This window comes from Catharus ustulatus, chromosome 12 (assembly GCF_009819885.2).
Source record: "Catharus ustulatus isolate bCatUst1 chromosome 12, bCatUst1.pri.v2, whole genome shotgun sequence".
Taxonomy (NCBI): domain Eukaryota; kingdom Metazoa; phylum Chordata; class Aves; order Passeriformes; family Turdidae; genus Catharus; species Catharus ustulatus.
Genome location: NC_046232.1, coordinates 6,535,125 through 6,559,231, shown reverse-complemented (window position 1 = coordinate 6,559,231; position 24,107 = coordinate 6,535,125). Strand labels below are relative to the sequence as shown.

Genomic DNA, 24,107 nt, shown 5'->3' with positions numbered 1-24,107 from the left:
TGCTTACAGCAGAATAGATATTAATTTCGTAACTGGAACAACCCACAATCTTCTACTTGACAGAGTCAGCAAGACTTTCTCCACTGCATTAAAACATTTCACTTTTCAGCAGTATTCCTTATTTCACTGCCAAGCTGGATGAAAACAATATTGAACTGTGAAAGCAGGTGGAGGAGAAGAAAACCAAAACCACACCCCTCCCAGAAAACAAATCGACTAAACCAACCAACCCACCTCACAGGGTGGAACAGAATACAAACCTCTCCAGAACCACGGGATAACAATCAAAGGGAAAACTGTTTCATTGCATATAATGAAATGTGCATTGGGTCACAGAAATTATTAAAGGACCCTGCTTAAAGTCTCCTCCCCTTTCATGCTGCAGGGGAGTGGTTGTAACACCTTCCAACTGCTGCTGCCATCTCTGCAGTTACCCTGCCAAGCAATGAGCCATAACTATCCCTTAACTTGGTATTTACTGACATTTATCCAGACGCTATCTCACGACATTAGCAAATAAAAATACTAATTTGTAATGCAGATGTCAAAAAGGGGTGGGGATGGATAATAGCAGTAAAACCCCTAATCTAATAGGCTTATAGCCAATCACAGAAAATTACTGATAAGGACAAAAAAGATTTCTCAAAGAGTTAAATGACACAATACACAGAATTATCCGGACAGATATCACAGATACAGAAAGTTAAGACAAGAGGAAGAAAGTTCTTCTCAGAAGTCAAAGGTAAGAGTTACCCTTCGGCTAATTAACTTCAAGAAACGTCTTCCTACTAAGAGGTTTGAAATTTTGCAGAAAGCCAATATTATCCTAACCTCTTAATTATCATGGGACTACTCACATGTGGCTTTTCATGTGACTGTACCCTTTGTATATTGTGAGTGGATGGTATTTCACTTCCAAGAATTCCTATGTCATTTTAGCATCAATCTACACTTCTTGTAAGTCCTGTCAACACCCATACATCCATCTGCATCTATGTATTAACTGTAACAGAAATCCTGAACATGTGCATGTGTACAGTACCTACTTGAACAATCCCAGACCCTCTACTTCAACTTCACATCTCACAAGGAATGTGAGATTCATCATACAGAAACCTACGCTAACTCAGCCAAGTTCAGAAGTGCTCGGAGCTTTTAGCCTCTTCTGCCTTGATGACTTACATATATATATGAAGTCTACTTGCATTTCCTTCAGTATTTATCTTTTTGTTCAGATTATATATCTTGCCAGCTACTGACAATGGCAACTTGAAGCAGATATGAAAGTTGAGCACTGTTCCAAAGTCATGATTCCACTGATAGGAAAAGTTCTCTTTTTGGTTTTTTGGGTTTTTTTTTGTTTGTGAGGATTTTTTAATTGGGGGGGGGGGCGGTGTTTGGGTGTTGGTTGTTGTTGTTTGGTTTGGTTTGGGTTTTTTTGTTTTTTCTTTTTTGCTTGGTTGGTTGGTTGGCTTTTTTGGGAGGGATGGTGGGAAGGAATCATAAATAAAGACTATCTAGAAACACTTTAAAGAGAATATTACACCCTTTAAGACTGCCTTTGAATCTGTTGCCTTGCACATTCATAAAGTATAGTATATCTGTTGATTTAGTTGTTCAAATCTACTAAATCATGTTCAGTGCAAGTCCTTTGGATTGCATCCAAAATTCACTACATTCACTAGACTTTGATAAAGCACTCACAGTTTGCCAGGTTTATCTAACTACATAATTTGTGCATACATCCAACAGCTTGAACTGCAGCTGTTGACACCTACCACCAGAGTTTTAATCTCTTCAAATATTCATTAACTACATTAAAACATACATTTGTCTGTGAAAGCTGCATAAAAGAGAAATCTAGCATCAGATCTGATGAAAAGTTCTGATACTTACATGGAGAAAGCATTTTATTAAAACAAAAATGGCAGGTTACTCCACCTAACCCTGCAGGTACCTTTCTGTTTTATTTTAAATGCTTTGAGAGCTTTCAGGCTCTCCTTCTGGGTGTGCCCAGAACACTGCAGTCCAAGACAGCTCAGTGCCTGTCTCCAAGGTAAGTTTGATCAAAATCCAGTTTTCATTTCTTTGCCTAAATCTCACACGCAGGGAGTCCACTAAGTGTGTTCCACAAACAGCAACAACAACATCCCCGAGCCGTGCCCAAGCCTCTTGTCCACAGCCGTACCCGACTGCGCTCCAGGCACAGCCCCTGGAGCTGCGGCTCCGGCTCGGGCTCGCTGAGTCACCCAAGGCCGGGCACGGAGAATCGGGGCACTCCCGGGACACTGCCGGGGCTCTCCCGGGGCCGCCGCTGGAGCCTGGGCAAGCAGCACAGGGACACCCGAGTGAAACAACAACAGGGGCCGACAGCCACCCTGGGGCACTCTGGAATTCCGGTCCCGTTTCTAGAGCTTTAATTCAGCAAATGTTCCACTTCTCAGCAAACAAGTTCAGCTCATTTGTCTGGATTTCAGTGGAAGAACTGTGCAACCCCTTTATTTGGCATCCAACCCACAGTAATTTCACGACTATAAGGCACACCTTAAAGACTAAATTTTGATGGAAACGTAGAAGTGTGCCTTATAATCCAATGCGCCTTATAGTGAAATTATTAATTGTTCTCTGAAAATCTAGGAGGCACAGATGGCAGAATCCAACAGTGACCATACACATGATTTCCCAAAATATCCATTCATAACATGGAAATTTTAGCTTTTAAAAATATTTTATGCTGGAGGGTGCCACAATTCAAACAATTTCCTTCCTTGAAGAATATATCATTTAAGGGGTAGTGACATCGAACAAAGGTAGTGACATTAACCTTGCAAGTAAAGGGGACAAGCAGGAAACTGCTTGCTTATAGCTGCAGTCATATTTGAGTAATAGTATCTTTTATTTTTTTCTTAATCTTTGTTCATAACACTGATTATATATTTGCTGAATGTGCACTAGTAATAAAAATATAAAAGTGGAAGGATTGCAATAATGAGCCTAAAATTTACTAAAGACTTCTTAAGCTCAATAATTGGCTTAAATATTGATTTAAGACCATAGGTCTGATAATCAATTAAAGTATACTATTGTGGTATAAAATATGACCTATAGTTAGCTAATTGACACCCAGTTCAATTGCAAAGAAAACACACTGGAATAGCAGTGTTAAATTGATTAGTAATTCTGACATTATTTACAATCATCAAACTCTGAAAAGGTAGTTTATGCGAAGTTCAGGCTTACTAAACTTTTTAAAAAGTCCAGAAAACACAAAATCAACTGTCAAAAAACCAAATTAGCTGTTCTTTTTTTTACCTCTTTGAAATAATAACCCAGAGGAATTATACTGTCTCAAGATTCAGGCTGCACCAAAATTGCCATTGTTAGACTGATTTTATCCCCATTTTACCTTTTAAAAGTATTAGATAATTCTCACAAAAGCTTACTGCATGTAAAGTTCTCATCTGCAGTTTCCAGGCAACAGCAAATTATGTAAAACATAAAATGAATCACAAAATTGAGAACATATCACTCTCCAAATTGACAAAGAGATTTTTGGGATGCAACTGGGTGGAAACAATTGCAAACTTATCTTAAGCTCATTTCAAGATTTCAAAGTGGTAGGCTGTGCAATTTTGGCCAAATCTCTGGAGTTAGTTTTAAGACTGTGCTTAGTAGCCACATGGTGGTTAGTTTTTTACCTTCCCTTCTCTGTCTAAAGAGGTATTTTAGGACTCTTGATACCAGCTAGTCACCATTGACTGGTTTAAGGAATTTCAACTCTTGTCATAGCTCTTCTGGATAACTAGTATAGAACAAACTAGAAAGACCTTATATAAGACAAGTGAGCAAAGGCTGAGCAGTTCTGTTCCCCTTTGAAAGACCTTACTCAATGTTCAGCTGGTATATTCCACTTGTGCTGTGCAAATGTGGCTGAATACTCCCTCTGCCCACAGATCCACCAACACTCATTGCACACACAAGCATTAAGAGCCTCCTGTTCCACACTTAACCACCCCAGAGAACTGAAAGGTTCTAGCAATTTCAGCATTTGAAAACCATGGAAGGTGCTACTTATCACAGCTCTACATATTAGAAATCATTACCTCTTCTGACAAAACATATTCCATGTATTTTAATAAATTGTCTTTCCCTTGTAAAGAACATTTTTGCTACAATCTGAATCTTCTAAACCAAGGATGTAGGAGGGGCTGAACATGTAAGAGGAAGGGGGAGATTACATGTTAAAAATCTTTTTAAAGAAACAATCTTTCTTAACCATTCCATAATCCTGATCGACACTTACCTGATTACCGATGTGGAAAGATAAGGAAAAAAGTAACTCTGAACAGCCTAAAAAGTCAAGCAGAATACCTGAAATCTCTGTAAGCATTGATACAAAACAGGCAAATCTCTCATTGTTATGACAAGCAAGAGAAACAAATCTATGTGAACACTGCTATGACTGAACATTGACAGTCTTGCCTACAAAATGAGCAATAACAAATTTTTTTTCCACAAGTTCCTATTCTAAATACTTTTCTACCAAGTGTAAGTAGGTGGAGTGGTGCTTTAGATTTGGCTCATGTACTGTTTTGAGACCCACTCCATTTTTTGAAAACTCAAGTAAAACTGTCTGCTGTGACTTGTAGGTAGAATGCCCTGGATGGAAATAACTGAGAAGGATTATAAAGGAAATGTCAGTCTGCAAATCTATTTATTTAGTAGCAGTCTTAATGATAGTGATATTTTAAGGCATATAACTGCATTTCAGAACAACTAGGAATAACAGATATTCCTTAGAGCCTCTGTTAGCCATATTAATTTCTTTACCTGTAAATATGTCAAAGAAGATTAACTTTTCTTATGCTCTTTTCAGGACTTGGTTAATGAAGGCCATTTTCAGAATTGAAAAAAGATTAAAAGTTAGAAGCTTTTCCTAGTCTGTCTTCAAAACACAGGCTCCCAACAGCATTTAGCTGGCAGTGCTGAGGACCTACTGTCTTTTGCATAAAAACCAAGGTCTCACTCAGAGTTGTAACACACCCTGTTTAAAAAGGTCATAGAAAACAAATATTTCAGCAAAGCTAATTGAAGGCACATGTACAAGGAAAGTAAAACACAACATATTTCAGGAGTATAATCAGCTATTTCTTAGTAATGCAGCTGGGACACACCCCTCTCATTATGTAAAAATCATGTATATTATATAATTATAGAAGTTAGAAGATACCTTCCTTTTGCAAAAAGGAAACATGACTTTCACCATCTGTTTGATAAGAATGTCTGTCTGGCAGACACAAGTGTGGGTTTTTTTCATTTTTTTAAACTGCATCCCACGAGAATGGTGTTCAAGAAACATTGTAAATACATGCCTAAGCATCAATATCCTCCATATAGTAAAAGAAAGGACAAAATCTAGGAAGTTATGCCTCAGAGAATAATTTTTCAAGTACTAGGCATTAGTATTAAGTATTATTTAGGATTAGTATTTTCCCAGTATTAGGCTATATTCAACATCATTTATAGGTGAAGAATGAGCGCTCCTGTTGCTAATGTACCCTCTTAAAGAAATGTTTCATTTACTGGTAAATAGATGTGTGTGTCAGTAGCCTACCACAGTTAACTCTCTACATTGTTCCAACACAAATAAAAAAACCCTTTCCATAAATTAGAGCTGATTCACAACAGGATAGTGAAAGGAGTCAGCAAGTCCTCTGTGAACTCATAGAAATATTTCTAATATAGAAATCCTAAACTTCATTGCTGTGTTTCCTAAGGAAGAAATTAAGCAGTAGAAGGCGGCTTAAATTTATCACAGTCCTCATAATTTATTTTTTTGAATTTTAAAAAATTGTCCCCATCAAGCTATTACCTGAACACATAAAATCTCAAAATGTTAACTTCTACAAAGTTCCTTCAGTTCTTTTAGCGTGATTTCTGAGGTGTTGTGGTACCAGTGTCAGAACAAAACATGGAGGACAGTATAAGATGTGGACCTGTAATCTTTGCTTGCTTATTCTGAAATAAAATATTTTATTTGAAGTATAAGTGGGAACCACCTGTCTGCATAAGTAATACCTCCAAATAACAATGCTTTCCAAGAATATCCCTTTATTATCCACAGCAGACAAGGGTAGAAGTGTTTCAGTACAGGGACACTGCAAAAGTCAAACCAAACCACTTTTAAACTTGGTAGCCAACCTCTAATGGCTAAGCTAAGCCTTTTAGTTCTTGGAAGAGATCACTTTGCATCTTCCAGTTACCAGAGAAAACACAGTCTTGTCAAGAATGATTAGGTGTTTAACTTCTGGGTAGCTGTTCATACCCACTATCATCATCAGAGATGTTTAATTTTCTAAAGTTAAACTCTATGCAGAGGAACAGTTACTAACTGGAACATGTATCTATAAATACAACACATCAACAACAAATTCAGTCCTATTGAAATTAGCAGAATGTCCTTGGGATTCAATTCCAACTTCAGCTACAGTGATTCCAAGGGCTTCTGTAGCATTATTCTTTATGTACTAAACTCTAAATGGGATAAAAACCATTTCTGGGGAACTTCATGGATTTCCCTGCCTGAAATGTAGCTTTCTGCCTAGGGTTAGGCATTCTGAAGAAAGGTTGGCATTCCCTCAAGACTGAATAGGTCTTTGACACAGAAGAACAGTTAGGGGGGAAAAAACCCCAAACAAACCCAACCCAAACCTGTTTGTTATTACAGGTAAAAGCAAGGGAATTCCATGTCAGTTTATTAGTCTATATACTTAGAAATATATATATTTAGAAATAAAATACATTTGTAAATGGATATGCCAGGTCACAACCCAACAAGTCTCTCCCCCCTGCAGTTTGACAGCAAAGGAACAATGTCTTGGTAGTCCAAGGACTATCCCCAGTGTTTCAGTGTAGGGCTGCACTGCAGACTACTGGTTCCTGTACTTTCTCTAATGGAGATTTATGTGGGCACACATACTAAAATAACTCATCAAATCCTTTTCTACACAAGTTTTCAAGGACAAGTATTTTAACATACATTTCAATACCACCAAAACTGGAAGGCAAAACACCACGGGTACCCACTGACGCACATTTTGCACTAACAAATGTCCAAGCAAAGGTGACCAAGGCTTTCATTATAGACTCCAAACATAATGGAAGTCCCCTTCCCTTCAGTCCTCTTTTGCAGTCAGCAAACTGTTTTATTTTGGCAAAAAGAAGAGACTTCTCTTTCCTATCATGCAATTCCTACATTACTTGGGCTCCACTTCAATCGGTGACAGCACTGCTCAGGTGACAGCAGTGTCACAACTCAGTTGTCACATAAAAGCTGAGCAACAGCTTGAAGGTGTGTATTGTACTGGGGCATGGAAGGGCAGAGGTGCACCATCCTAAACATTCATCAACACCTTATCCCCTAGCATTTGGGATAATTTGGGCACTAAACACTTGCTAAATAGTTTCAGTACCTGACAGCAACACAAGGCTTCAACTGACCAGAAGCCAGACACAAGGATGTAGAACTTCTCAGGTACCAGTGTGGGAATATATTTTAGGGACCACTGAAAAATAAGTTACATGTGTCCAAAATAACAGTGCTGAGATTAGTAAGGCATCCTGGTAACTGCTGAACATGCTTTTTCTCAATAAAACATAAAAAAGTCAACTGTTCACATCAAGGAAATGTCACATACCTAATAGCAGGACTTAGATTTTTATTTTTTTTTAAGAGGAAGTACAGAAAACTGCTATATCATGGACAGAAAAACATTTCACAGTGTAACTTACACATCTTCATTGTGCATGTCAGAGTCTAGGCTCCTGAAACATCTTGGAATGAATGAGTTGTGCAAGATTGCCTAAATTGCTTTGTTATTAAATAATACTACATGAATGATGAGATTCTAATTTATTTCTGACTAAAATTCTCTCTGATGTGAGGCTCTCCACATACTGGTACAGAATTGGAACAATGGAATTTGAAGATTTATTGTTTCCTTTTATGTTTCCACATAATGATGAATAATAGGTCTAATGAGAGATCTTACAAGAGCACTGTGAAATTAAGTATTTTTTTCATTATTTTGAAATAGAATACCAGGGAACTTCAACACAACATGAAACAATAAACTATCAATGGATCTCTGACAGCCTGAAAGAATGACAGTAAGTTATCTTGTACATTTTTTTGCAAATATTTAATTCTGCATGCAAGTAAATACAGGGATAACTCAGAGAACATGCTAAAGATCTGTTTCACAGAGGTCTGTTTAGTTTTCATCCACAATAAAATTTAGATGAGGTCTCCAGCACAACAACATAGTCATTCAATATGTTTATCTGCTGGGCTTGATATATATAGAATCTTACAAATAGTTCCATTCCAAAACTGGACTGGCAACCCAGATAGTCGCATCAGATGCCAATTGTGTTGCCAAGCCTTTACCACTTAAAGGGGTACATTTGCAGAGGTGCATCTCTTTTCTATGGGAAGAAGATGTTTATGGAGAAAAAAGGAAAAGCACTAAGTTACTAAGCTGTAATTAGTAGAAATTACAAACAAAGATACTGTGTTTTTTCAAGAGAGAAATTAAGATTCAGCATGATTAGTGATAGCAGAAGAAATGTAAAATCCCCCAGAAACAATTTACATTTTCAATTCTAACCCAAGACTGATGCAACTGAATATAATTTCCTGAAGTCCTTATTTGGTTCAGGTTCCAGAAATCCCCTAATGCTTGTATCAATCATATGTCCCTGTGATGGGCCCTTCAGCCTCCTGCATTTTAAAGCTGAACTGCAAGATCCTTTAAGTGCTGGGAGAGCAAGCTGTTTATTCTTATCCGGTCAGCTTGAAAGTGATTTTAGACATCCTACAAATCTTGTCTTGCTGCTATGCCTCATGAGCTCTGGTGGTCCACATGACAGTTAGTATTTCAGTCCATTTAATGTAAACTGCATGAACTGTTACACTCCTACAGGAGATACCAGTCCTTGACACAAAAACACAAAGATAATGATACATTCAAGGAATCTTGGGCTATAATTCACTGAGCAGGGAAGCTGACACCTTTCACCAGCTGTAGATTAAAATCTCCCTATTAGGAAATTTACAGTTTGGAAGATGCCCTCCAGTGGCCTGTGAAGAATGAGTTTATGGTTGACAGATAAAAGATCCAACCCTGAAGAATCACCAACAGCCCTTGTCACCCTTGCCAGTAGCATTATTCAAAAAACCTGAACAAGTCAGGAAGATGCCCTTTGACTTCCAGTCATCCTCTCCAGGTCAGGTTCTAGTCTTGAGTTTTTCTCAGCCTATAAGTGAACATGACACTGCTCCCAATAGAGGTTTGCCTAGAGAGTAGGAGTAAGACGTGATTGTAACCTGACTTTGAAAGAACTGAAACCTGGCTACTTGAAAAGTCATTCACCAGAACTAATGCATACAAGTACCCACTCTTATATCTGCAAAAGCCAGAAGGCTTGAAGAGAAAAAACAGTAAGAAGTACCATACTTCCCTATAATTCCTGCATGGGCTTGCAGAGAAAGGCAGATTAAAGAAAACCCCTTTTTAACAAAGTGGGAGAAACCATCAGTACAGTTAATCACCACATAGTAAAGAGGTGACTCTACCCTGCCTCCCCATTTAGTCATACACTACTTTATTCAGAATAAGATAGCCTGAACATACTTGCAACATAGCAGTTTCAGTAAAATTATTATACTTAGTTTAGTGAGACCCTGTATCTCACAGCTTAACAACATACCCAGATTAGGAGGATACCAAGAGAGGGGAGTGTGACTACCATGACACAGGCCCACTCACTGACAGGATATCCAGCATTTTGGCTGTATCTACAGTAACTAACATTTCAGATTAAGGTATGATTTTCTGTCTGTATATAACAAAGTTTTAACACATATGCATCTTTACTCACTATCTCTATTAATCAGATGCAGCTTAGAAACTGTACTTCATAGTGGTAGTTTCAGAGTTGGCAGCTGTGCAAGTCACAATGAAGTCACTTCTCTCTTCTGAGCACAGTAATAGCCAAATCTAATTCAGTGTATCAAAGTCATCTACAATCCAGAAATCTCTGCCACTATTATACCAAGTTTTAGGACTTTCATAACCATTCCTACTCAAGAAAATCTATTCAAGTGGTTGGGACTTGGCCTAAGCAAAGTGAATAGGGTCCTTATTGCATCAGGTATAAAGAAATCAAAGGTCATCTCTTGGCAGTAGAGCCTGAACTTATTTGTGCTTGAGGGCAAGTTATTACACCACAGTGACCCTCACCTGGCATCACTTTGTGCTTCCCATGTGTCTGCAAACTGAAAAATGGGGACTAAAATGTGAATGTGAGACTGCTTGAATCTGCATGACAACAAGAACAGCCTATTACAAAACACTGGCAAAGGAAACCAAGTAACTCTTCCAACACTGGACTTCATTTACTGCTTTGTATAATCTGTATGCCAGAGGAAGGATCTTTAAAAAAAGGGTGACCAATTTCATATGCTGATTTTTGGGTTTTTGGTTTTTTTAATCAGAGTCTATTGCTGTTGCACAACCTGCTTAGAGTCAGACAGTCCTGTATGGTGACTTTTAATCTTCTACTTGAGTACTCACTGTTGGAGATAGGTGAAGAGTTGCTGAAAGGAATGCAACTCAAATGGAATCACTCTGGGCACTGCTTCACACTGTGCTCCCTGTTTTAACAGATCTCTATGGTCTGTGGAAATAGGCATTTTGCAAAGCCCAGAGTTTTGAAAAGCCCTTCTAACATAACCTTAAGAAAACAGCAAAACAAAAAGCAGAAACAAACCCCACCTTTCTGAATCTTCAAGTGCCAGGAAGATACATTTGGAAACAGTTTCTCCCCCATTTCAATTTCAAAGCAGCAGAAACAATCACAACTAAAATCACAAGCACTATGGTTCAAAAGAAATCAGAAAATGACAGTTTCTGTACAATTTTAACAGTATGAAAGCAGCAAAGATACTTTAGCCTGTTCATGCCCTCATGATTCAAAACTGCATAAGGATTTTTTCTTGTTTAAAATGATTCTTAGTTATTATTATTATTTAAATTTTGAACATGCTTACAACTGTCACTCTGCATCCAGCCATAGTGTGATGAATTTGCCAGCAACAAATACAGGCAGAAGGCACAGCTTTATGACAACTGATTAATTACAGCAGCATTGTGAGTGCCTAAGTAATAAATCTGAATCTGATCCTGCAACACTGTAAACATTCCTATGGGAAGAAACAAAAGTACTCCAATTGCCTTAATCCAAGCAAATCTCTGAAATGGAGAGGAGCAGTAAGAAAGAAAGAAAGAGAGAGACTATCTTCTTAGTGTGCAATATGTATTACTGAGTACAAACAATGCCTGGAGAAGAAAAGGAATATAAGAAATTACATTTTTTATAGCTGTTTATCACTACAAAATAATCAAAACTGACATCCTGCTTTAACCCCTGTGTTTCAATACATGAACAGTATTTCCTGGGCCAACAAAACCAAACAATGCTAACAGTTAATGGTTAACCCACTCTATTCTTTTAAATCCTTATTCATGTGCTGGTTTAGTAAAGTGCTTCAATTCCACATAGAGCCCCCGAAAATCTGCAAGGAGGCTTGTCCACTATTCCCCAATCATTTCCCCAGTGAGTGCAAGAAAATGAGACAGAGCTTTCATTTCTGCCAGATTAAGTAATTGCATCCATTCCATTCAATTTATCACTCTTTAGGGCAGCTTGTGTCATGGGATGACATTTTATTGTTATTATGCAGGGTGGGATTGGACATGCTCTTGCGTCTCTTTGCCAATCTGATAAGAAAAATATTTCTTTTTTTTTTTTTTTTTTTCACTTTCGTAGAAACTACATGTTTTAGATAAAAGAAAACAAGCAAAAATACAAATATAATGCACAGCTAACTAATGGTTTAATGTTACCAAGTCAGGACTACAGAAAGCACCTTTACTGTGGAAAAAAATCCAGGATATCTGAATACTTTCCAAGTCAACATTTACTCTCAGATTAGTGTCAATAGTTTTGCTGAATTTGCCATTTACAGATAGGTTTGTCCTTCCATGCACTTCTCTGCAGCTAATCCAAAGGGAGTATCAGGGGAATCCGTGTGATTCAGGATTACAGACCTTAGTCATACAGTATTCAAGTATCCAAGTGATGTTTTTCTCCTGGGGGAATAGTATCCATGCTCACATATATCCAAGTGCTGACCCAGCAAGGTCAAGCACAACAGATGTTTTTCACCAAGAAGCAGGTTTCATGAAGAAGGGCTTTTAAAAATGGCTTCTTTATCCTTTCTTTATCCTTTTCCCAAAACCAGAGCAAAGAAAACACATTCCAACTCGGATATCATGACTCACATAGAAGGGAGCAAGCAGGAAACCACAGTACTTCTATCAGCATTACAGACAGCATCCTCAGGCTCCCAACAAACACTTCACTTTGGGAAGCCTTCTCCTGTTCTCTTATCTCACCAGGCCATGCTGTCCTAAAAGACAGACCTTGCCCTCCCCCTCTTGGGCATGCCAGGTCCAAGGTGTCACATCAGCCCTGCTTGGTCATAACAGAGACAAACTGGGAGATTATGCTCATTACCAGGTTTCTCTGCTAAAACTTCATTTTGATACAAAAAAAGGTCAATACAACCCAGTCAAAGATAAAGAAAGTTCAGAAGTTCAAAGCTGAGAAATTGGAACTTCTGTTGTCACAGCAGTTATCTCTTGTTTTACTAAAAGGGACTATTCTTTTATTAATGTTAGTATTTTAAGAAGCTTGGTTTAGGAAAAAAGCACAAGTAAGTGAAGTTAAATCAACAAAAATAATATTCAAAAAAGAGTAGTTTTCTGTATTTCTCTCTTCACTTAATCACATATGGCTATATATAACTCATGAGTTTATAGCAGTCTTTTAGGAAGGGAAATAAAGGATCACAGTTACAAACAAGTGGTTCCTCTGCAAAGGAATGAATTTTATCTACCAAGTCCTATAAGTTAAATATTTTTCTGGTACCCAGAGAGTCTTCCAAAGGCTCTCATTCCTGGAACCAACTATACAACAAGTATAACTTGTTAAGTTAAAGAAAAAGTTACTAACTCCTGTACTGTCAAAGAAAACACTGGAAACTCATGGCTGAAACCAGCGGTCTTGCTTTTCAAGGACAAGAGCACATCACATAGGAGTGGCCTGATCTGAAAGACACTGAAGTTGCTGATAACCTTTTCTTGACTTTACTGGCCCTTAGACCAGAGCTTTAAATAAGAGATAGTGGCTCTTGCATTTACTGAGAAAAAAATCTACAGAACTGATGGAAAAAGTAAATTTTTTAAAATAATTTTTTTCCATATAAGGAGCCTGGAATCTTCCTGTGGAGGGAAATTCCAAAACCAGGACCAAAATAAATACTGAAATGGGATGCCAAGCAGTAGCAGCAGCACAGGACTGATGAGAAATAGCCAACAAGCAAGACCTTAAGCTGTGATTTACAGAAACACAGTAATAAACCTATGAAGCACATACTATATAATTTGGGTTCATTCACGTACAATAAACATTTTTTATTCAAATGACTTTTTCTTTAGCATCTTTGCATGCAAACTATCTTCAGGAAATTTAATAGTTGACCAACATCCTGTAATTATCATACCTAGTTCAGAGATAAAGGGGCAAGTTCAGAGATAAAGCAAGACACCAGTGGCCTGGCTGAGCAGCACAGAGCAGCCAATGGGAGTGCTGAAAGCAGAAGCCCACATTCCAGGAACTCACACATCCCTCACCTCAGCAGCCCACCAGGCTACTTGCCCTCACAAGCACTGGACTGAGATCTTATCTGCATTCCTAGTGAAAGGACAGCTTCTGTGGAGAAGCCCCACATTTAATACTTGGTTCCACTATTTAAAAAATATGTAACAGATGTCAGTACATGGTGTTGACAAGTGCTGACTGTTTAACAGCAACCAAAATTATGAATGCTGACCCATCTCTGGGAATACCATAACCCTGCAGGGGTTACACAAATTTGATGTGTGACATGACACTCAAGTCCCCAAGAGAAAAGTGGGCGGGACAGAACATTCCAGGAGGAGAAAACTGAGTTGGTTTAAATTACAGAATTTGAATCTGTTATTGTCATTAACACAAAGAACAAAAATTAACAAAAAATAATCAGGCAACACTAAAGCACAGGGTCTCAGCTCTGCTTCCTTTATACAGAGTAAGATATGAGGCAAAATCAGGTCCATCAGATCATTCCTGTTTATCAATCTTTTTTTCTTATATCTGCTTAACATCCCTCTAATTAATCTTCTAAATGAAGTACTAAACCATGCATTCTTCCTAAAAATCTAATATATATGAACAGAATTATCTAGTGCCAAGTACTAACTACCTTGAACAAAATGAAGCTATTGCAATGCAAAACACTGTTACTTATCCTGCTAACAATGTTACCATGTTCACTGGTCACATATTGAGCCACATATAGTCATAACTTAATTACACTTACAATTACCGAAGTCATACTCCAAACTACATTTAGACCAGGTAGGGCTTCTGTTGAAAATAAAAGAACTAATAACTGAACTGTATATGTGCCTACTCAAGGGAACAAGACTTGTTACAGAATCTGTTCTTCAGCCAGCACTGTCACCACTGGAAGCATTTCACAGTTAAAAGCTACAAAATGCTTTCCCTATCAGCTTTGTGGTAAAAGGGTTACTATTAAGGTCCAAACTCTTTAAGAAGTTGATTTGACACAGTAAGTTTTCTTTTACTTTTTTTCCTACTTGCAAAAAATAACAACCTTTCAAACCTGAAGCTTGTTATGATAATACAATACTACAGGGGACACAGCCAAAATTGCTTATGCATGGTCGACTTTGGAGCTCCTTGGGTTAAGTGCTTAACCACCAAACCTTACTTCTCTCATACAGAATTTAAAGCCCACAGAAGTGTCTGCAATGACTGCACTTCAGTGTAGATGACAAACCTGATTTTCAAAGTAAAAAAGAAAATCCCAAGTAACACTAAGTGTCTGACCAGCACTTCACCTCTGTTTTTACTACAACTGCCATGGTGAACAGTCTGAATATCACACGTCTGATGTCACATCAGAGAACTGAGACTGCAGTGTGGAAACCCAGTTTTGCTGCTGCCACTGTCTGCACAGAACCTCACACTGAGGCCATTATGAGTCCTCAAGATGAATCCTGCTTTCCTGTTTTGTTTTCAGCCTTCATTTAATGCACATTTCTAACTCAGCTACTCAGTTTGTTCTACAGCAAAACCAAAGATTTTGTACTGAGATATAAAACCTATTACTGCCTGGAAGCAACCTAATTAATTTTCTACAATTAAATCTGCTGGGGCTCTGAAGGAGCCTACTATATGAAATGCAGAAAGACAGAAATCTTGCACCATACACCTCCAAGTGTTTCTGAGAGTTAGTCAGGAATCAAATTGCTTCTTCAATTACAATGGAGCTTTTTCAGATTAAAATCATTATCAGCAAGACCTGGGGTTAGCCCTGCTCCTAGATAAAATCTGGTAAGTTATGTTCAGGGCAAAATTATTATAAATAATCCATATTTCCTACCTATACTCACTTTGAAGGACTCCCTATGACAATCCACACCAGCTGCCATCATATTTCCAACTTAGCTAAAAATGCTCACTTTGCAGCACTGTGTTGTTGAAAGGCAGTCTCTCCTCCTAGTCTACTTAACACCATTCTCCCACTAAATTCTCTGGAAATGGAGTTCCCTGGTGATGGAAAAGAAAGCATCAAGAATTACAGGTGTCTAATGAATTTTAGCAGTATCCAGTTTCATTTTAAACCCTCGATAATACTGAATAGGTAAAAATTACATCAACCAGTAGATTACTACTAAGTTTGCATCAGCAAGAAGTCCAAGTTGGCAAACAACAGCTTGGTAGATCAACTTTCTAAGAGTACATTGGCAGTTCTACAAACAACAATAAACAGACAGATTTGGGCTATTTTCGGTTCCTGCTCTTGCCACAGAAGACAGGAAAAACATGCACAGCAGACTGACAGAATATTAAAAGTTCATCAGGCAACTATTTAATCCATAACCTAATACCCCTGTACTGATCTACTAACCACTAGTGCCTTAGACAGTGGTTTCTGATTTTAAAAAGTAAATCACATTGATTTATCAACAGGTGTGACACATGGAGTTACAAATACTTCTGTTACTTTTGATGGCCATTCAGGATATTGATGCATCAAATTATCTGTCATCTCTTCTAGCAGACATCATCGTGCCCTTATATAACTCTGTTGTATTGAAATCTTGCATATAGCTCAGTTTTGCTGATCAATCGATTAAAAAAAATAATTTAAAAATGAAAAAACACAGAAAAGAGAAATTACACTGGCAAGAGATACAGAATAAAGGCGACTAAAAAGTTAAGAATTTTTTATCCTGAAATGAAGAATAGCTGAGGTAGACAGATAATGAAAGAGCACAGCTCTGAAATAGCACAGAGATAGTGAGCAAAAACCAGGCATAATTCATTTTCTAAAGTTCATACAGTATCAGGCACAAAAATTAAAAGAAGCAAAAGCAGTTTTTCCTCTCAACATAGTAACCTGTGGAACACACTGCTGTCAGCCTCTCTAAACTGTTCATGTATCTAGAATCTGGAAAAAAAATAATTTGGATGAATTAATGTCAAGTGTGTCAAGAGCTATAAAACACACAGGTGTGGACACACTGACAGTTGCAAAAATGTAAAGCCACAGCTGGAGAAGAAAAGGTATTTCAAGATTCTCCTCTACAGCACATACCCTCTAGCCTGACAACTGAGCACAAACAGCTCAAGTGTTGGTAGAATTAAGGGAGAGATGGTAACAAAGCCAGAGGCAGGAAAGCGTGAAGAGAAACACCGAACGCCAAACACGGTTCATGCTCTGCACGCTGTGCTCAGTTAGACCAAAAGATCTGGCCCGAAGCAAGAACAATTGCAACACGCATTCTCCCTGAGGCGAGCTACCCGCTTCTTTCCCTCTCCCGTAGAAACTGCTGGATTCGGCTCAGGCTACGTGCAGCTCTACGGCTTGTGGTGGGACACCGAGGCAAAACGAAGCAGCTCCTTACGCTGCCTCTGGATGCAGGTCCTGGAAACCAAGCGTGCGAGGAGAGCAGCTTTGAAATGGCTACTTACACAGCCAAAGCACGCGGCGCAAGAATCCCGCGGAACGGAGCGGAGCGGAGCCGAAGGCGCTCCCGCAGCCGGGGCAGAGCGAGATCCCGCGGGCCGCGGCTCCGGGCGCACCCCGGCACGGAGCAGCCCCTCAGCGCGGCCTCGGGCTCCGCCGCAGCCGAGCGCCCCCGCCCCGGGCACTGCCCGCGCCCCCGGCACGGCGCCCACCGCCCACCTGGCGCGCCCACCCTCCCGGGCCTGGCCTCACCGCTCCGCGCCGGCGTCCCGTCCGGGCGCCCCGCGACGAGGCGCTCTCGGGGGCGAGAGGGCTGAGAGCCGCGCGGCCCCCGGCGCATGGGAGGCGGCGCGCCCTCGGCCGGGAATGCCGGAGCCCCGCAGGACCCGAGCAGGTTCCCGGCGGCTCCGGGGCTCAGGCACAGCCTCTCCCCTCGCTCCCGCCCGCCGCCCGCGCAGGAGCCGCGCGCCGGCTGCTGCCACCTGCCGGCCGCCCCGCGCAGCCCGCGCTCCCTCCCTCCTTCCCCGGCGGCGATGTCCCGGGGGAAACCTGCGAGGCGGAGGGGCAGGCACCGCACCGCGAGGGGTGCGAGGGTCCCGCCGGCAGGGCTGCCCCGCGGATGCCTAGCTGCCCACCCGTGTGTAGCCCTGCGCGGTGCGAGCGGCGTTCGGAGGCTGCCAGGGAGCGGAGCGCTGCCCCGGGCTGGCCGCGCACCCTCCTCCGCAGGAGCGGCTGGGCAGGTGCGGCTGCCGCGGCTCCGCCAACGCAGCCGTTCTGCGCGGCCAGGGCCGGGTCATGGGTACACTGTACTGCAGCCGTTTTCGGTTCTCCCAGCCCTTCGCTCTTTCAGACAGGGCACTAAGGCACCCCATACTGCTGCCCTCGGACACTACAAGAAAACGCGAGAGACAACTGTCATTTCCTCACTCGCTAGCTGCTTCCAGAAAAAATACTGATTTCTAGAAAGTAATAGTGTTCCTGACAGTGTTTGCTTAAACGTCTGAGATCTGAAACTGAGCCAGTAACAGTGATACACTGGCACTGTGAAAAGCATACCACTGATAAGCAGCCATGAGGAGGATCTTCTCTTGCTAACTCTTGAGTTAGCATCTGAGGAAAAAGCCTGGAATTGTGTCTCCGTTCCTGCTTTGCATTAACTGTACTGGACCTAAGACCCCTAAGGGCATTTTCACTGTAAAGAGCAATAAAGTGTCCAGCATGAGCTCTAAACCTTAGAACCAGATAGTCACTGGCAACAGTTCATTGCAACATTTAGTTTTATGCTTTAAAAACCCCACAAAATTATTATTGTTATGCTGGAACTGGCCCAGCCAGGTGAATGTATTTATTTTAAAGCACAGCAAAACAGGTTGTTTTTTCTTGCCAATATTTTGGGCTTCATTACACTTGAACCCAGACAAAAAGAGTAAAAGATGATGTGTCGACTGTGCTATTCATTGCACAAAAGCAACCTTCTCCATTCCCAAACTCATGTATAGATATAGGCTCTAAGCAAAGACCTGCTGCAGAAAACCCACTTTTTTTTCCTGTGTGTTCACCAGGCAACTGCCACAGCACAGTACTCCCTAGCAATTTCAGATGCCTTGTAGGCATCATGGCAGATCTTGGTTGCAAAAAGACAGCTGTACACAGCTGTATCGTAACGATTTCTCACATGCAAATAAAAGCTGCATTATAGCACTTAACAGAAGGGTAGCTATGCTACCTCCAAGACGTCTCATTTGTAGGAAGAAAATGGATTTGGAAACGACAGATTTAATCTAGAAAGAATTCTGCCAGTCCCTCCCAAGTTATGAGGTAGTTTGTTATCAGGTAGAACTTCACCTGTGCTTCAGAACCTAAACTGAAGCCTGTTTGGCAGTGGTAGACAATCTCAGGAAGCAAATGCTGTGCTGCTCTGACTATGATCTAATGAAGTACATATATAAGTGACTAATTGCTAAGCCAGGTAGCATGTGAGCAAGACTAGCTCTGGCACGTTACAGTATTTTAGTTCTAATCTCTACTCAGAGTACACATTCTACTTCACTTACTCTGCCAGTTGCATGACTACTGTTTGCTTCGGGGAGAACCACAACTGTAGCCAGATGGACTACAGACAGGAGTTCTTTTCAAGAGCAAAGACCTAAGTACTAAGGCATTAAATAATTAATTAATTACTGTACTTAGTTTGTATGATGGGAATGCTCTGCTTGAGACAGTTCCTCACTCCTGATATTGGAGAAAGATTACTTAACCTATGCCAGCCTGAAAATTAGCTAGCAAATTTTATCAGCCCTCGGGGAGGAAGACTTGCTCTAAACTAAGGGCAGCTGAACAGCATTAGCCTCCACCCTGGAGGTGCCAAAAGCTGTTCAGTTGGGCATAGCCAGCATCAGAAGAATACATTAAAGCAGAGACCACGAGGAGGCCTTTTGAAAAGCCAAGGAACGCACACTTGTCACTGTTTTCCCTCCCTGTCTCTTTTGCTGCCTTTAATTTCCCTAACTTCCTTCTTGCTTGCTTTTTGAGTTTTGGAGTGATTGCTCCCTCCCAAGAGCTAATGCAGAGTCCTGTCTGTCATCCCTGTGTATCCTCCTCCCCTTGCTGCTGCTGAACTGCTCAGAACATGGTGCACTGTGTTTTGCCAGCAGCGCAGGAGGAAGTTGTCCTGCTGCTGAGGGGGCGAGGAGCAATCTTTCCCATACCTTATCTGTGCAGCAGACAGCTGACATTCAATTTGTTCTGAACAACTGCAGAGTTACGAGCCCCCTCGTTGTACTGCAATGTTACCTGAGATCTTTCATGGTCTCACTGAAACGTGGCTACCTGATGAAAAACACCCAGGTTTAACTCAGGTTATTTGTAAATAGCTCAGGTTATTTGCTGCTGTCTTCTAAGAAATGGATATCAAGGGGAATGTGAAATGGAATCATTCTTTTAAATTGAGAGCAAAACATAAATGTTTGAAATAAAGCAGCATTCACAAGGAGATTAAATGTTAATTGCAGTAACTCACAAAGGAAATGATTGTTTAAAGCTTTAATTTGATAGCAAAAGATGCTGCAGAAAATACTGCTTTTGAGAGAGGTATGAACTCATCAAGCAAAGAAAGATCTGAGTGTAGAACAGGAATCATAGAATCATTAAGGTTGGAAAATACCTCTAAGATCATCGACTCCCAGCTGTAAACCCACCACTGCCAAGCCCACCACTGAACCATTCATCAGAGTGCCACATCTACATGGAACCACAAGAATTAACCCACTTGATCATCTCATCAGCACATGGTGATTCAGTCACAGCTTGTCTCCTCGAGTGAGGGCAGGGATAGCCACCAGCAACACTCACCCAGCAAGTTGCAAAGCTTCCCCTTTGAGATGCAAGGGGTACTGGCGTATTTTTACTTCCAAAGCTGGAAGACTTCTCTGCCCATGAGCCAGTTTTTTGGCCAGCTGCCTCAGTGAAAGAGGTGGAATCTATTTCAATTAGTTTCATTAAAATTCTTTGTGTTACAGTAGCTTGGGAACAAGACATTAGTGCTACTTCAAAAATTCAGACAAGGGTACAGCATAAAATGATAAGACTGGCAACAGACGAGAGAGTAAAGAGCACTGTAGGACTAAACTGCTGCTTGATGGTCACAAAGAACCATTTCACACTAACAGTAGGAATGAAAGTGTGTGAAAATCCCCATTGGGATAAGGAAAGAGAGAATCTGAGAAAGAAGATTAGATTGTGGTAGAGTAAGAAGATAGAGTTTCCCTCCCTTGAATTGTTTCAGCCACTTATTATTTGTTTCAATACTTCTCTGTGAGCCACTAATTGTCTCAGTGGGATCTTTCTGCTTCATTTCCTTCTCTTTATGAGAGCAGGCATCAACACTGCAAAGAGTTAGAAATCTGCAGCCTAGTATACAGAAGACAATGTCCAATTTGCAACTTGTCCAGCATAGGTCGGTGGCATGGTTAAGCCTTGGAAAGTGGATTTTATACAAGCATTAAAGATCTTTGCAAAACCCAAAAACAAACAGAAGAAAACAGGAAGACGGTAGATTTACAAGTTTTCTCTTCACCCCTTGATCTGTAACTTTTTAAGCAGGAGCACTTAGTAGAAAGAGTACACGTCACCAAAGGAAAATAATAGTAACTAACTCAGTTGCAGCTTAGGTATCCTGAGCAGCGGCAGTGTTTTGTAGCTTACACTCAAACTGTGTTCAGAAAAGCTTGGTTTATGTCCTCATCCATGCCTTTCCCCAGTGCTAGATCAACAGTCCCTGTCAGATCCTTGCCTAAGAACAGCAGAGATGCATACAAGTTCTTAAATTAATAAGTCATATTACAGAAATGGGAGAACATGCCTGTTTTAATTTTATTGTACTTCGCATGTGAGGGCAAGTTCCAGGAATGGCAGTTCCTTGGGACCTGCAGTTGCTCTGTTCTCTGGTACCACTGCATCCTTCTCAAGGAAAACTTCACAACAGCACAGCAGGACAAGTTGACTTTCTAGCCAAACAAAAGAAGGACTTGCCCCTCCCTCCTCCATACTAAGTATTTCTTCTTGGTCACACTGAAGGACTTCTTCATGATCAGCTCATGTATAACTACACAGACCACATCCTTTGCTCAGCAGTTGTCTTTCTGTGGACATACTCTTTACTTTTTTCCATTGCCTTTTGCTAATCACCATCTTTAGTCCTTTAGAGCTAGTATTATGAAATATATGTCAAATAACCTGTCTACACATGTTTCCTGCTTAAGCCTCCTTTTAAAACATATTCAAAGAAGAAAATATAAGTGAAAGAGAAGAAGATTACATAGATTTAGGTGAAGCAAAAATAGACGTTTACAAAAACATGAGGGTCATTTAACTGAGTGATCTTTTTAGCTTGTTTCTTATCTTTACTATCTAATACCAAGAGTGGAGACCTACAGCACACACATCATGTGCTGTTTTACATTTATTTTCCTTTGGTGTTTCTCAGCTGTATAATTTAAACCTTATTTCTTTTACTATATCTGTAACTACAACACATTCTAATATTTACAAATGGAGAGTGACTTGGCACAATAGTGGGTGCAGTCTGTCTGTCATCAGAGAAGCATTCTTCAAATGGACCTGCCCACAGCAAGAGCTGGGAGATCTGAACTGTTTGTTTAAAACCTAACTTCTTCTGAAAATAGCCATGCACAGCTGTAGGTCTATTAGAAACTGTTAAACAACTGGAGATTTAGACCAAAACATTGGTTAGAAACCTTTTAGGGAACAGCTAGATATGCCATGATGAGTGGGAGCAAAGGGTACCTAAGGTGTTCAGAAACAAGCAGCCAAAAAGCAAGGCACTGCTTAATCCTGCCATGGAAAAGAGGTAGGTACCTAACTCCTGGAACTTAGAAATAATCATGGGTTTCAGTATTTTTCACGGGTTAGAAACTCAGATGCTCAACAAGCGCAGTCACCAACAAACATTGCCTAAGATATCGTTATTTCCTCTGGATGAAAAGGTATAATTACAAAGACCTATGATTAAGACTGTGAACATCCTAGCTGATTGAGTATTCTAGCTGAAAAGCACCTCTGAGACAAAGAATGGGATATGCTGAAGAGTAGCTACAAACACCCAATTCCCTCAAGATGCTCCTACATCAGGGATTTATTGACAGGAAAGCATTAGCACCAGTTCTTGCAGTGCAAACACCAAGTGCTGCCTGCTGCCTTGGGTAGATCTGAAGTTCCCAGTAAAAAGCTCCCAGGACAACCACCTCCCTTCAGCACCACAAAATAGGGGGGGAAGAACCCACACACTGCTCTCCTAGCTCCACACTTCCTTTCTCATCATGAATCTGTACATTTATCCCCATGCTGGAGCTCTGCAAATGAGCCTTCAAAGCAGAGTGAGAATAACAGGATGATACTGAGGAAATTGTTCTTGAGCATGAGCTTTGACCCTTCCGGGCAGTGAATATGAACCACATGGGCTGGACAAGTCACTGGCACATTAGCTGCCTTTGTGAAGTTATTTGCTGATTCAGAGGTGTGAAACTCTAAAAAACTGTGGAAGCAATGGCACTGCTTGTGGTACTGAAACAGCATGGATTCCTCCTGGGCTGTTACGACTTCATAAATATTGACTTTGGATAAACCTTCTAACAATATTCTGGTTGAGTTTTTTTATTTTTTTCCTTTTTCCTCCCAAGTGGGTTCCCAGACCTAATTTACTTACAGCAAGATACATGACACAAGAATAAGCCCTTTGAATAGTGATGCAATTGCTTGGTTGTGAAATGAAAAAAATCTGGATTTTGATTGATAGTTAGAATTCATGCTGTTTCTTTGATTTACTCCAGATTCTTTGTCACTTCAATGCTATTCCTGCCAACACATGTCAGAACACTACTGATTATGGGCTGAAATACTGTTTTAAAGGGTTTTTTACTTTTTAGACTTAACAGTTTTCCTTCCCCTTCCATAGGAGCAATGCAAATTTAGCCATGAATTTTCTTTTCTTCAAGAAATCTCAGCTATAACTAGCCTCATGCTATGCCTCTTTTTCTTTTCATCTGCAGCAGTATGAAAATTAAAACAGCATAATTTATTTCCATTAAATCTTTCCTATGCAGTACATTAGAAGTAGGTCTAATATACTTTAGGAAAGTACTATTATTTTTCACACTGTGGCATGATTGCAATTGCTTTAGCACACTGCTATACCAGTTGGCAGTCACAACTGTCACCAAATGAGCACCAGCACACATTTCTCCCAGTCTTATACACAGGAAAGCCCTGATCTAACACAAAACTGTCAGGATGCTACAGTGAAGATAAGTACATGGAGGAAGTGATTGTTTCCTTGCTTTGGAAACTAAATCAGACATTTCTT

The 24,107-nt window shown here is 40.3% G+C and overlaps 1 protein-coding gene across 5 annotated transcripts in view; it reads right to left on the bottom strand.

Annotated features, from left to right (window-relative positions):
- Positions 1-24,107, bottom strand: part of THSD4 (thrombospondin type 1 domain containing 4) — a 264,552-nt gene that overhangs the window by 225,314 nt on the left and 15,131 nt on the right. The window contains exon 1 of one of the 5 annotated variants that reach the window (XM_033070907.1): positions 17,480-17,552. The exons of 3 other annotated variants lie outside the window; for them this stretch is intronic. The gene's annotated coding sequence lies outside the window, so the exon portion shown is untranslated. Of the gene's footprint in view, positions 1-17,232; positions 17,296-17,479; positions 17,553-24,107 lie in introns of those variants that run through there. One more of the 5 variants, XM_033070908.1, reaches the window with a different exon arrangement.